The 14,426-nt window shown below is 39.9% G+C and overlaps 1 protein-coding gene across 1 annotated transcript in view; it reads left to right on the forward strand.

Annotated features, from left to right (window-relative positions):
* Positions 1–2,304: 2,304 nt before the first annotated feature.
* The window catches only part of slc8a3 (solute carrier family 8 member 3), a 141,903-nt gene continuing 129,781 nt past the window's right edge, over positions 2,305–14,426 (forward strand). The window contains exon 1 of the mRNA XM_083886262.1: positions 2,305–2,556. The gene's annotated coding sequence lies outside the window, so the exon portion shown is untranslated. The remainder of the gene's footprint in view (positions 2,557–14,426) is intronic.

Here is a 14,426-nt window from a genome sequence, read left to right on the forward strand (position 1 = left end):
AGCGCGCATTTTTGAGATTGAGGGTTAAGATTGAGGATTAAGCAAGGAATTGGAATTCACCCTATATATCTACACTGTGTAAATGGTCATAAATGGTTGTTGTCGTTTGGCCAGGAGTACTGATACTGTATGATATAAATCATACAGAAATGATAATTCCAAAAAGGCTACATAATGTTTTTGTGAGTAACTGGAGTTCAATTGTAGCCATTTCTTTTTGCTTGTCACCTGACATTAGATGTTTACTAATGTAAAAGGAAAATTGATGTTGATGTTGTTAATATTCCCATTGTTATTCTCAGCTAAAAGGGGAGGTAATTTGGTATTGATTTACCCACAAGTTATTGTATGATAACCTTGGTCATGATCAATGTTAACTAGATATATGTGTAACCAGACAGGTCAAGGTGCTGCAACCATGTGCATTGTTCTGTGAAGCAATATGGCGAAGTAAACAAGTTATGAACAGCAAGTCGGTATCCATCTAGTTAAGTACCCTACAGTTTTGAAATCATGTTTTGGCATGTGGCGCAAATTATTACAGTCAGTAGAGTAGAGGATGCAGAAGTGGCTACTCTTACTCTCCTAAACAGGCAAGTTAAGCTTGGCTAAGACTTGGCTTTGACTAAGTTAGCATCACAGCTTGACGGGGGATGGACATTTCTCATACTTTGAACTGCCGAGTAATAAAAACATTTAAACACAACATTAACTGAAATACAACAATAACTAAAACACAGCAACAACCAACTAAAACACAACATTAACTGAAACACAATAACTACATTACGTGAAACACAACAGCAACTAACTAAAACACAACATTAACTAAAATACAAACAAAAACACAACATTAAAGGTGCATTATGTAATAAATCTAAAACAACTGGCCATAAAATGCTCCTATGTCACGGAGACTTAATAATGTTCATATAACAAACTGAACTCACCAACAACAAAAGTACAGCCAAAATATTTGCATTAAAACTAATATTTTGCAGACTGCAAATCATGTTTATGTTTTTAAATCATGTTTTGGCATGTGGCGCCACCTACCGCCGTCTACCAATCATTGCAGTCAGTAGAGTCTCAGCTGCCGAGCAACCACGGGTTGCCAGTTACGTCAGAAAATTAAACCTAAAAGACCTCGGTATTTTGAATGTAAATGTAGTAACCGTGTTTGGCCACATTCTTACATATGGCACCTTTAACTAAAAGTCAACAACACTAATACACAACATTAACTAAAGCACAACAACATTCACTGAAACACAATATTACCCAAAAACGCCACAACAATTGTGTTCTCGTTAATGTTGTGTTTTTTTGTGTTGTGTTGGTGATTTGCACTTCAGGGCCACCATACATTTCATCTTTCACGTTCCTCATGTGCAGGTCCTGATTGACCACGTTTTCTTCCTGTTTCCTGTTGGCACTATACTTTTCTCAAAAGAGACAAAATGATGATGACACTTTGTACACCTTGTAATCCGCCTCCTGTTGTGTGGGAGCGTGTGCTCAGTGCTGATGGAGGCTGTGGGTTCTGCATGGGTGATATTCGTGGTTTGCGTCGTAGGTTTCTTCTCTCAGCTGATGGTGACGTAGTCGCGCGCGCCTTATTACACTGAGCCGGGTATGTGTGACTTTTTTTTTTCCAAAATGTGTGTGCGCAGGACTGTAGAGGGCGCAACCATTTCAGAGGCCTCATATTAATAATCGTTATCTGAGGATGACAATCCTGAGAGAGAGATGAAGATAAGCATCATCTCCAGCGATCACTGACAGCTGTGGAAGCAGGAGGAAAGAGACGGAGAGGGTGCGCGGATTGTGCGCAGTGGTCCAGCAGGAGGAGACGAGAAGAGCGCTGGTGTGCACAGCTGAGCGCGTTTTCTCGTGGAAGACACTCATTTGTTTTATTTACAGTCAACTGTTTGTGGAGTCTAGAAGGGGACAAGAAACAATCACAACAGAAATAGCAGCAGTGTCTTCGACATCATGATTTCCTGCGCTGTGGCAGCATCAAGAAGAGGAAGAGGAGGAGGCGGAGGAGAGGAGCGCTGATTCACGGCTTGAAGGAGGAGGGAGAGCCGTGGTGTGCGGACCAAAATCACTGAAGATCTATCTCCCGACAACCTTAAAATACCGACTCCATCCGCTGCTTCACCTACCACCAAACCCCCGCTCACCACCACCACCTCCTCCTCCTCCGCCTCCTCCTACTCCACCTCCATACCTCCCTCCCTCCTTACTCGTCATTGACAGCTTTGCGACCCGGTCAGTCCGTCAGACGGGGAGGATCTGGGCAGGAGGGCGCCAAAGCAGGAGAGGACGAGAGGCGATCACCTTCTGGCCGGTTTTATCCATTCGCCAATATACGGAGCAGGCTGCAGGACCTGCGGCTCCACCGAGGGGGCGATTTCTGGACTCCACGGATCCACAGAACAGCGTGTCCCGAGACTCTGATCCGATCAAACAACAATAATTATAATCAAAAGGGGCGGACAGGAGCAGGTTTCGCAGCGGCCGCACATAAACTCCCCAGGAATACAAATCCAGGTAGGTTTGTGAAGGTTTTGACGCATGACGCAAACTCCCCGATCTGTTACCGTCTGTGTGTTCATGAGTGATGCAGCGTGGGAAACCGTCACATCTGTGATTAAATATGTGATTATCATCAGGTGTGTGTGTGTGTGTGTGTGTGTGTGTGTGTGTGTGTGTGTGTGTGTGTGTGTGTGTGTGTGTGTGTGTGTGTGTGTGTGTGTGTGTGTGAGTGTGTGTGAGAGAGAGTGATGAGAGCCGCATGGCTGTCAGGCTTTAACCTGCACATCCTCTCCCGCTGGCCCCTGAATCCTTGTACAGATATGATCCATTTGTAAAGGCGCTGAAATGGATTCGTGATAGCGTCTAATGGGTGTGCCATTAAAATAATTGGCGTCTGTCAACGCAAGTAACAGATACCGGTTGTTCCTGTCCTGTTCTCTGATTGGCTGCACACCTGGATCCCCCACTCCACATCACCATCATCCTCATATGTTTATACTGTATATATGTGTGTCTGTATGGATGTATATAAACATACATATATATATATATATGTATGTATATATATACATATATATATGTATATTAAAAATATGTATATACATATCTACAGTACAGTGGTTTCTCATGCTTGGCCTGCTGCACATTGTTGGTTTTTGGAGACATGTTTGACCGGGATCAGAGTATTTATACCAGAAAATATCCCATAAACGCCTGTAGTTTAGGGCCTTTACAGCAGCAGGGATTCCCCCCTCAGGTACTGACACCCATGTAGTGAGCTGAAACGGCCTTTAAGATGATTAATCAGCAACAGCTGAGGCTGCTCTGTGCGTCTGCTGAGTCCGTGTTTACGTGCAGCTCAAATAGCCTCTTTAAACAAGAGCCTCTCTCCAAAATAGGCAACGGGAGAAAAGAGATCCGTGTCTCTCAGCAACTGACTCTCTGTCACAACACTGTCCACACCAGGGCCAGGGCATGGAGACGGCTGTGCAGAGTGCACACAAGGTGATAACACTTTAAAAAGGTGCACAATAAATCAGAATCGAACATGAATATCTCTACTTCATACCCCATTGAATCCATGATCTAAGACATGGAAGTCATGTGGAGTGAGGTAGCATTATAGGCTGCTCATCTGTGGTCCATTTATTTCTCAATAATCAAAATGTGCATCATAATTTTACTAAAGTCAGGGTTCAAACAAACATTAGTTAGTTTATAGTCCGAACAGAATATTTTATTTTAGGAACAAAGGACGATTCATTTCCTTTTTTGGAAGCTGGAACTCGAGAAGCTCTTACAAGTGACTGATCATAGCTTTAATCTGACAGATCACGTTTATCTGATGCTAAATATATGTAATATTTGCAACTCTTAGACACTATAAGACTAAAAATAAAAGTGTTTCTTTGTGGACTACAGAGATTTATCTGCTGAGTTTGGATGGTCTTATTATGCAACGTCACTAAACATTTTCCTGGTCTCATTCACTCGTTTCAGGTCTTTAATAACACAAAATATAGATTTAGAAAATTATGTTCCCATTTAGATGAAAACAGACGATAATGTACGGCACGTGTGAGTAGACGCCAGTGTGATTGGCAGCTGGTTGCAGGTGATGATGTCCGTGAATTCAAAATTCAAGAAGCTCAGATTTGCTTCAGATTTCTATGTGTGAAGTCATCACTGGTTGCCACTTTATCAACTTTATCTTTTCATCCATTTGGCTGGTTATTTCTTTGATTGGCTTCAGCCCATGGCTCTCAAACTGTTGCACGATACCACTGGTCTTTGTGATATTGTTTATATTTATCTTATTGGATAGATTCTGTACAAAGAAAGGAATTCTACCAGTTCTGACTCAGACTGAGAGTAATCTGTCCTCTGAGTCTGGTCTTAATTTTGCTATAAACTTGTTCTGTGTTAACAAGAACAGAATTCAAAAACAATATGAACACACTTGTATTCCCTTTGTGTTAATATATTGTCATATATTTGAGCAAATGCTTGTTCAAAACTTAGCTAAGACATTTGCCCATATTAATAATCAGAAGTATCAAGATCAGTGATATAAAACCAGACAGTACACATAGAATAGTGATTTTTTTTTTCTCGTAAAAAAGAAAATTTTCCTCTGATTATCCATCACCCCATGATAACTTTGTTTATCCCTCAGCATTAAATACTGTGAGGCATCCTCAGCACGCTTCATATATGATTTTTTTTTTAGAAGAAGAAGAAGAAAAGTTGGTTAAACGTGTGTAAATTCAGTTTAAGTGGGTTCACCGTCAACTATTTGAGGTCGAACAGGTCAGTGTTGGATTTAATTGGAATTGTCAAAGCTCAACTTCACCCTTAATTTAGAAATGGCACTTACTGTTTGGTTGTCGCTTGTGAGCAATGCAGAACACAATCCTGAGCACGGTGATTAGTGTGCAAATTGTTTTGTGTAGTCTCTAATTACGGGTCGTGGTTCTAATGGTGAAACACATAGATACACATAAATTGAATCTTTCACTCAATGCAATTTGTGTCAAACGCAGAGAATTTACATTGAGACGGAAAATTAACAACAAAAATCCTGGCAAGGTCGTACACCTAAGCAGTGGTGTGCTTTAATGTAATCATTTTAATGAGCTTTACATAATTACGGATAATTATGTGTCCTCTTAATTGATTTCTCAGACAAATCCGTCAATAAATCAATCAATCAGTCCCATTAGCTTTATTACGAGGACTTGTGTGGTGCTATACACTGGAAAAAGAAAATCCAATTGGTGACACTCAAATAAATGAAACTAAAACGAGCAAGTTATAAGAAAACTATTTTATATAAGTTGCTATTTTCAGTTTGAATTTTGAGTGTTTCAACAGAAGCATTTTATTATTTTTGGGTGGTATTTCATGAGGTGGCCGGTCATGATGATATTTCACAGAATTTCAAAGTAAAAGAGTGTTTTATGATATGGAATGACATAGTTGACAATAAAAAAAACACATAATCATGTAAAATGAAATGCAACAAGTAAATAATAACCTATGGAAAATTGTTATAAAAACATGAAACAAGCCCATATATATTTATTATTTTATGTTAAATGTAATCCATTTGAAAGTTTGATAACCTAACGTTTAATTATTATTGTTCATAAAATATTGCTCACTGTTGATGGCAATCGCTAACAATCATATTTAGTATTATACAGAGGTGGAAAGTAATTAATTACATTTACTCACATTACTGTAATTAAATAGGTTTTTGTGTACTTATACTTTTACTTAAGCTTTTTTGGAAGTAAGTTCACAAACATTTTAAATTTTACTGAGTAAAAAAAAAAATTGTCGGCCTGAATTAAAATGAATTGGTGCTCAGGTCCCTGAGTGAATGAGAAAGTGAAGTATTTGTGACCTTTCACCCATTTTGACTGATACATTATGTGTTTACATATTTATAAGATAATATATATATTATTATTATTATAGAACAATGTGAGATTTATGCATGACACAAGAAATCACGCCAACCTTTTTAAAAAAGTAGAATAAAAAGTAAATTATAAACAAGCTATATATATATATATAATGTTTTATTTTTTTATTTTTTTAAATGATAACCCTGGTTACGGCTGTAGAGTTGTTTAGATTGACTACATGGTGTGAATTTATGGACTCAAAATGTAGAGCATGGGCTTCTACCACATCAGCAAAAATTGCTCTGGAAACTGCTTTATATGAAATATTTTGAGCTTCACTAAAGCTGAATATTTTTGTAGAGGCTACGCCCAAGGTGTCTTTATGAGGAGACTTTAGCTGATGTGCAACTCTTTAAATATTTAACTACATATCGAGGCTATGAGTTGAGGGATGTATGGAAGACCTGCTGCAGTTTAACAGTTCTGCAACTATTACGCCCAGTATTAACCGTTTACAATTACAAATAAAACAAGTTATCTAAATGGTTTGAACGACATAAATGTGAAAACGTTATTATTTTATTATTATTAATTATTAAAACATCAATTATTTTGGTTTGTGGACAAAACAAGACATTTGAGAACATCATGATTTTGAGGTTTGGGAAACACTGATCTGCATTTTGAACATTTTCTGACATTTCATGGACCAAATAATCTGTTAATACATTGAAAAAATAATTGACAGGTTAATCAATTATGAAATAATTTGAACCTTGTGATATATCTTAAGCATCCCTGCGCTGCTGCTGTATACACACAAATGCTCCTTCAGTCTGAGGCCTGTTGCACAAAACTAGTATAAGAGATTAAGCCGGGCTATGTAGCTTATCCTGGCTTAATTTATCCGTGATCTGGTTGTTCAAAAGCAGGATAGGAGAAAGCAGGATATGCTATGACATAAGTTACCATGGAGATGTATCTTGTGGCCTTAGCCTGGTCTGGAGCAGGCTAATTTCCAGGATTTATTAAATCTCATGCCTCATACCAGCCAGCAGTCACCACAAATGGACACACAATAGAAATATAAAAACACATCAAAGAGTAACACGATGCTGCTTTATTGAATAAGGATAAATCAAAGCAAGTAAATCAGCTCCTTTCAAATCTGAACTCTGTCTCTACAAGACCAAACGCACAAATTCAAAGCATATTATAGAACATAAGAATAAATGCACATTCAAAGGTCTGTATATAATACAGAGCCCACATGTCTGCACATCGAAATGAATGCAGGACAAATCCATACACAAATGAAAAGACAAATGACTGGATGCCTTCCAGCAAGCTTGTATGCATACAGTATACAACACAAACATCATAAGAGGCCAAATATTAATGCATATTAACTGAAATAGATGGCAGGATTGTCCCAGTCCATGTGTGATGGCACTCTGGAAGCCCTCTACTTCCTCAGGCAGGACACATTGTGAAAGGCAGCACAGATAATGTGTTTGTAGACATCCTGTAGGTAAAATAATGTATTCTTGTGCATTGTTAAGTATTAGTCAGGGCACTTGGGAAATGTGCTACAACACTCAAATGCATCTGCTTTGTCCAGTGTAGTTGTGATGTCCACATCAAGTACAATAAATAAGAAAAAAAATCACCATTCTTCAGGATGTTCTTGTATTAAATTTTGACTTATACTGCCATGTCCGATTTGGCACAGTCATCTTTGATCTGCACACACACACCCGCACACTACACACGCGCGCGCACACACGCTCCGCATACGCACGCGCGCACACACAAAGTGTATTTTACAATCTAAAGGAAGTGACATTTACACATTTTCACTCACAATTTCAACTCATTATCAGAGTACAACTACGTTTTCGGAGATGTTAAATAACTTTTTGGATCGTAAATGTGATGATTTCGGCGGAGGAATTAAAGTGTATTTCCGCAATACGTTCCGCAATACGCTTTTTCTCGTTGGTTTATTATCGCGGCCGTGTTTAATTTCTTTTTGATTTGGTCTTTCACTTCCTCCATGAGGATTTCAGCCTCTGATGAGGAAAAGAACGCCGCAGTTGTCATGGTGAATCTGAGAATCTGCGATCGACAGCGAGGTCTTTTTGAGGAAGCCGTGTACTCACACTTATCCAGGCTTGGTTTCACCTGGCTTGATGAATCCGTGTCTGATCATCCTGGCTTGGTCTTTGTACAACCAACTGAGCCTGGACGCCCTTGATTTGGATTCGTTGAACCAGGCTCAGTCATTCATCCTGGATATCTGAATCCTACTTTTATGCAATGGACCCCAGGTCCAATTGTCAGATGACGGATATACAAATAATGTTACACTGTTTCAGTTCACAAAGAACAAACAGAGAAAAATAACATCAACAACAAAGATCACCAAACATTACACACTGCAGCTTTAAACATTGCAATCGTTTTGCTGTCTTAGATGTCTTAGTTTTATTTTTAGATGTCAGTATGTTTGTGTTTTTAAAATGGCTAATCTTAAAATAAAATGGCTGACCATCATCAGGCTGATGTAGTGTTTTTGTTGAATTTAATGTGATACTTTGGATTGAAGTAACTCTCTTGGATTAGGACCAGTGAAACAACAAGAAATTTAATCATTCAAGTCCTCAGAATGTAAGACACAGACAGGCTCTCTCAGTCCCTCTGGACGCTTCGTGTTATTTCTGCCTCATTGCAGTTTCTGCTCCTCCACCTGGACTCCACTCACCACCATTCAATAAAGAAGACGGTGAGAAGGAAGCCAGTCAGCAGCAACTGTAGGAACTCTTCCCTTAGCTTCCCAGTGCTGACAATATCTAATTTATCCCGTCTGTTATTTTCTCATCTTTGAAGATTTCAGTTTGTGTTAAGGGATAGTTCAGGTTGTTTGAAGTCCTGTTGTGTGAGGTGACAGGAATTGGCCTCTCGCTAGAAAACATGGCCACCAGTGGACATACATAGAAAAAAAGTTCCCGCCTCCACTCTCTCCGCTTCGTCTGCTACGGCCGTGGTAGCTCGCCCTCTCCTTCGCCTCACGAACCTCATCTGCTGACACGGAGAAAGACGACGAGGACGACATTTGACCGGCTGATGATACCGTAGCGCTCAGGGAAGGGAGGGGGTGAGCAGAGGAGCAGTTCTTTTGTTCTTTGTAAATTTCAGCCTCTCCTCTAGATGGCACTATAAACTACTTACTTCACCTTTAAGTAAATATGAACGCAGGATTTCAAAATACCAAATTTACACAATTACGTATTTAGTTAAAGCGGACCTAGACCGGAAGTTCCAATTAACGCTGTTTTTTATTGTGTATCTGCATCATTGCCTTGTTTAAGAAGCTCTGAAGGTTCTAAACAAACAGTTCAGCCACTGCTGAGAACGCTGTGTTTTATTGTAATCTCAGGCTCAGCGAGATCTCTGAAAAAACCCGGTCCGGTTATGTAAACAGCGGTTCTCCTGAACAGCAGATCCTCCTGCTCCGGGCACTTGTCCAGGCACATCCGGTTGCGTACATTGAACCACAGAAGAAGAATAACGTCCGTTGTGGAGGTGTTTCATGAGCGACAGTGTCTTCTGACTCTGGGTCTGACTCCGGGTCAAAGTCATAAAAGGGACTGCGGCGGGGAGTCGTGACGAAACTATTTTTAAACACTATTAAAACAATGTTTTGATAATGAGTAGCAGTGCATCCACTGTTCCAGAGGGGGGAGCTGCGCTTCTGAGAGCTGGTGTGCTGAATATGTCACATCGGGGTATTGGCCAATCACAAGACAGTTGGGAAGCCGGGGTGAGAGTTGAGTATGAAATGTCGTGGCTGGGAAACATCGTCAGAAAAGAGGATTTATATTGGCTCGTTTACAGCAACTAGGAGGTTTTTGACCATAAAAACAAGTTAATGTATGTAAGTAGACCTCCATAACTAACATATATGTGCAACAGGACCACTCTATGTGAGCTTTAAGGGGATGTTCTGGGAACCAAATGCACAACCAAAAGCCAACAAGGAGAATGTTAGGAAACTTTCCATATCAACGACAGGAGAATCTAGGGAGGAACCTTCAGGGAACATTTCCACAACTAAAAGATAACGTTCTCAGAACACTTTGGGAAACAGAAATTTTTAGCTGGGATTAACTTAACTGCTTGTTTTTGGACTATGGGAGGAAACCATGTGCACATGGGTAAAAGATGGAAAATGGAAAATGCAAACTCTACACAGAAAAACCCTCAGTCAAACTGGGATTTGAACAGGTGACCTTACTTCTGTGAGGCAACAATATTAGCCACTGTGTCACAATGTGGCCTGGGGCAAAACTTTTAAAAAGAGTTTTTAAATACATTTATTCAATAAAGGGAAACACGTGTGACAGTAATAAAAGAAACACAGTCCTCAGTGAATTCAGGACAGAATGATTAACTCACACTGCCTGTATTTCTCTGAAGTAGAGATTATTTCAATTCAGACTAAACTATCTTTCTGCCTCATGGGCCCAAAGGTGTGGTGAAAGCTGCAGATTGGTCCCAACCAATGTCTTGAACCGCTAAATAATCGCTGCAAAAATAGAGGCTCAATTATAAATCCCCTGTGTTGTATATCGACTACATTTGGTTAACCGTTTTTCATTCTCCAGTTGCCTTTAGCCTCAGCTGTTAACATCAAAAGAATTGTGAAATCCTACCTCATGAGAGTTGAGGAAGGGCATGAGATGCTTAGCCTGAGCTTTTATGAATTTAGAAAATGTCTGCATTGTGTTTGTAATGCTGCTTTGTCATGTGGAAGCGGTAAGTATGCATTTAGGGCTCACTGTGTGTAATGAATTTGGACGGGACATCTGCACCCTTTGTTTTAGTTTGACTAGTGATGGTCTCCTGCCTTCCCTTCTTTTTTTTTGCCAATGCGACATTTTGGACAGTGCTTAGTTTGGCAACATTGCATGCCTGCTGAGCGTGCTGTTTGGCTGGGAGCTGTGTATTACCCCAGAGATTTCAGACAATCACGCTCAAATTCACATTATTGCACTCACAGCCTTAACTGAAAATAAACGTAATGATTAGTAATGAGTCCACAGGCAATGCTTTTATTCAACTGATGTTATCTACATTGTTCACATGCCGATTTACAGAAAAAAGTAAGAGGCAAAAAACACTGACAGAAATCAAGGAGGATCATTTAATTTTGTGCACTCACAATAAAATAGAGACCTTTGTTTCTTGCTTCAGACACAGAGCATGATATGTAAACACAGAATCAAAATGTGCTTGTACAACTGCTTCTCCACAAACCTGGGAATTTTGGGTAACCATTCCAATATGTGATTAAGTGTTGTGTCGGCTGACTCGGATCACTTCATGAACTGATTCGTTCCTTTCTTAGTTCAGTTGAGCTCAGCAGTGATCGTGGCGGCTGGGAGTGGAACTGCCGCGTACTGTGAATCAATCGTGAAGTCGTTCGCTGGCAAGCCAGCCAACATGCGCCGAGCGGGGAGGGAGTGACTAGTAAGAAGAACTATGTCTGCCGTGCTGCTGTGATTCGTTCACACTGTCAGTCACTGACTCCGTCGTGATTCTCGAACGAACTGACACACAGAGAACTGTGGCTGTGAACGTGAATCTCGTTCGCATTGCGAACGAACTGACACACAGAGAACTGGTGAACTGTGGCTGTGAACGTGAATCTTGTTTGCATTGCGAACGAACTGACTAAGCACTGAACGATTCGGTGAACAAATCTTTTGAACGAATCATTTTAATGAACGGATTCTAGTGATTCAGTACACTCAAATGAACTGCCGATCCCATCACTAATGTGATTGCATTACAGTTTTTATCAGTTGCTTTGGTGCTTTTCTCACATCACTATTAACATTTGCACAGTAGTCAGTGCATTTCTCAAAACAATTAGTGCAAACCAAAACCTAGTGTATAACCTGCAAAAGCTTGTCACTTGCTCAAAATGGATAGTCCATTCCTCAAAAGCAAGTTTTCATGTCAATGAAACTGCCAGTGTCATCAAAATGAGAAGTCTTAACACCATCGTTTATGAACAAGATAGTCAAATGGCTTCGTCATGTTTTCATTATGACACTTTATTCTCTCAGTGTTTTCCAAAGCAACAAAAAAGGTCAGAACTCGGTGACACTACCTGAAAATGATCAAGACAGCACTATACACTACTTGTACTACAACTACTGCTAACTACTAAAACTACAGTAAAGTCACACATTGCTGTAGTTAGGGGAGTTAGTGAGATATTATGAGATGTGAGATGATTACTGTCCAATACTATACTATACATACCTGTTCTCCCTATGAAATGTTTGAATGATTGAATTCACCGTGGTTCTTCCAACATTTGGTTGCACCCTCCGACCAGCCTCAGCCATTGTGAGGCTGTGATTGACAACATGGTCCACAACTGTAGCTCAAATTTCATTAGGAATCTGCCTATGTATTTGGGGCCAATTCCAATTCCTATCTCAACCCTCAATCTTAACCCTCAATCTTAACCCTCAATCTTAACCCTTATCTTAACTGCCCTCAAAACCAAGTGTTGAGGATTATTTTGTCACTTAGAAATGGGACACCCCTTAAATGCAGATACGTCTTCAGACTGTAGGGGGCAGAATAACGCGAAAGCTGCGTCCAGTCTGTCAACTCCAAAAAAGAAGAAGAAGAACACATTTACGTCACGATTATTTATTTATTATTTTATTTCAGTCAAGTTATTAGGTTGTCAGTTAGTTATAAGATGATACTCATACAAATACCACAACCACAGACATATTCAGCTGACAGTTACCACACACCACGACTTATTGAAAAGTAAACCATAGCAAACGATCGCGTGTGCGCACCGGCCGGCTATTGACAAAAGATCGTAAAATAAAAATAAATGTTACGCAACAATGACGTCAGTAATCCATAATATGGGTCTGAACTAAGATAATACAATGGTTTTCATCATTTTTATATCTCTATTAACAAAGAAAATACTTCATTTGTATCGCACTCGCTTCGCTGCTTTCGACGCCATCTTTCTTATGTGAAAACACGCAATGCATTCTGGGTAGCCCTTGCTCCCAAAGGTGGTCTCGGAAAATCTCAATATTGAGGGCGATACAGCCCTTAAACTTGCCCCTCAACTTAATTTTTCTGAGAATCGGGACAGCACTTGCACTAGAGGGAGCGCACATTTTTGAGATTGAGGGTTAAGATTGAGGGTTAAGCAAGGAATTGGAATTCACCCTTTGTCTCTTCTCCCTCTCCCCCTGTTTTGTCCTCTTCCCCTTCCTCCCCGCATCTTCAACCCTCTTCCACAATGCTGACCTTCCATTTCTGTGTCAAAGAATTGTAGAAATGGTACACACTATGTCCTGCTCGGTTGCCAAGTGAGGGTTCATGGGATTCATCCCTGAGTGACTGTGAACAAGTGGCTTGTCATTGGTTACAACTAATACTTCACAGACCTCCTCATTGGTTAAAGCTGAAGTTCTCCTGAGAGCAATTGTTCAATTTAGGAGACATTTCCAGGAAAAAATGAAAGTAAGAAAAAAAGGTATAACATTTGCTTGAGAGAATTTGTAAACTAGTTCAACAATTTTGTATGTAATCACTCAAGAAATGAAATAAAGACTATTAGTTTTATTGGGACGGACTATTCATAGCATCCATAAGTGACATAAGCATGACATAAGCAAATGATAATGTTATAAAACAGCAAATAATTGTATGAAAGCAACTGATACATGTCCAAAAGCATTTGCAATTTGTTCAGAGGAAGGAGACATAGCTACTATGATGTGAACAAATGACTAAATGTTGTGGAGTTTGAACTAATAGTTATGAGAATTTTCATTCTGATCTGAGAAAAGCACCAAAGTCACTGAGAAAACCTGTAAATTAAGAATTGCTCTTTGACTAAAATTAACCCTTGACAAAGCAGCCTGATGGTCAGCCGATGGCAAATAATGCTGACCAACCACGGTGCTGCCTCATTTGGTACGTGTTGGGGGGAAAGTTACATTCGCACACACTGCATTGCCTAATGCATGTCAGGGTCCGGGTTGTGCTTTTACTTTCTTTTCCAGCAGATGGCAGTATTTTGTATTTGTCATTGAAAAAAACTGGGAGAAATATTTGTCAATGGGTGGTGCTTGCATGCTTGTTTACGTTGTCTCCACATATACACTCCAAATTACAATGTCAGCAAGGAAGCTATGGAATATGGTTCATATAATAAAAGCAGTTTTCTTCCTGTTTGCAAAACTGTCAATCACACCATAGTGATCTTACTGATAGAGGACGATGTTGAATCAGCATTAAGCCACTGGCAGAGCTCCTGTCGACATTGACAAGGACACATACTGCTCAGACAAGGGCTATGGGGGGGTCATCAGCAGCACAGTGTCCCAGGCTCAAAACTTTGTATGTTAAAAA

The sequence above is a fragment of the Microchirus variegatus genome, assembly GCF_963457635.1.
Source record: "Microchirus variegatus genome assembly, chromosome: 3".
Taxonomy (NCBI): Eukaryota; Metazoa; Chordata; class Actinopteri; order Pleuronectiformes; family Soleidae; genus Microchirus; species Microchirus variegatus.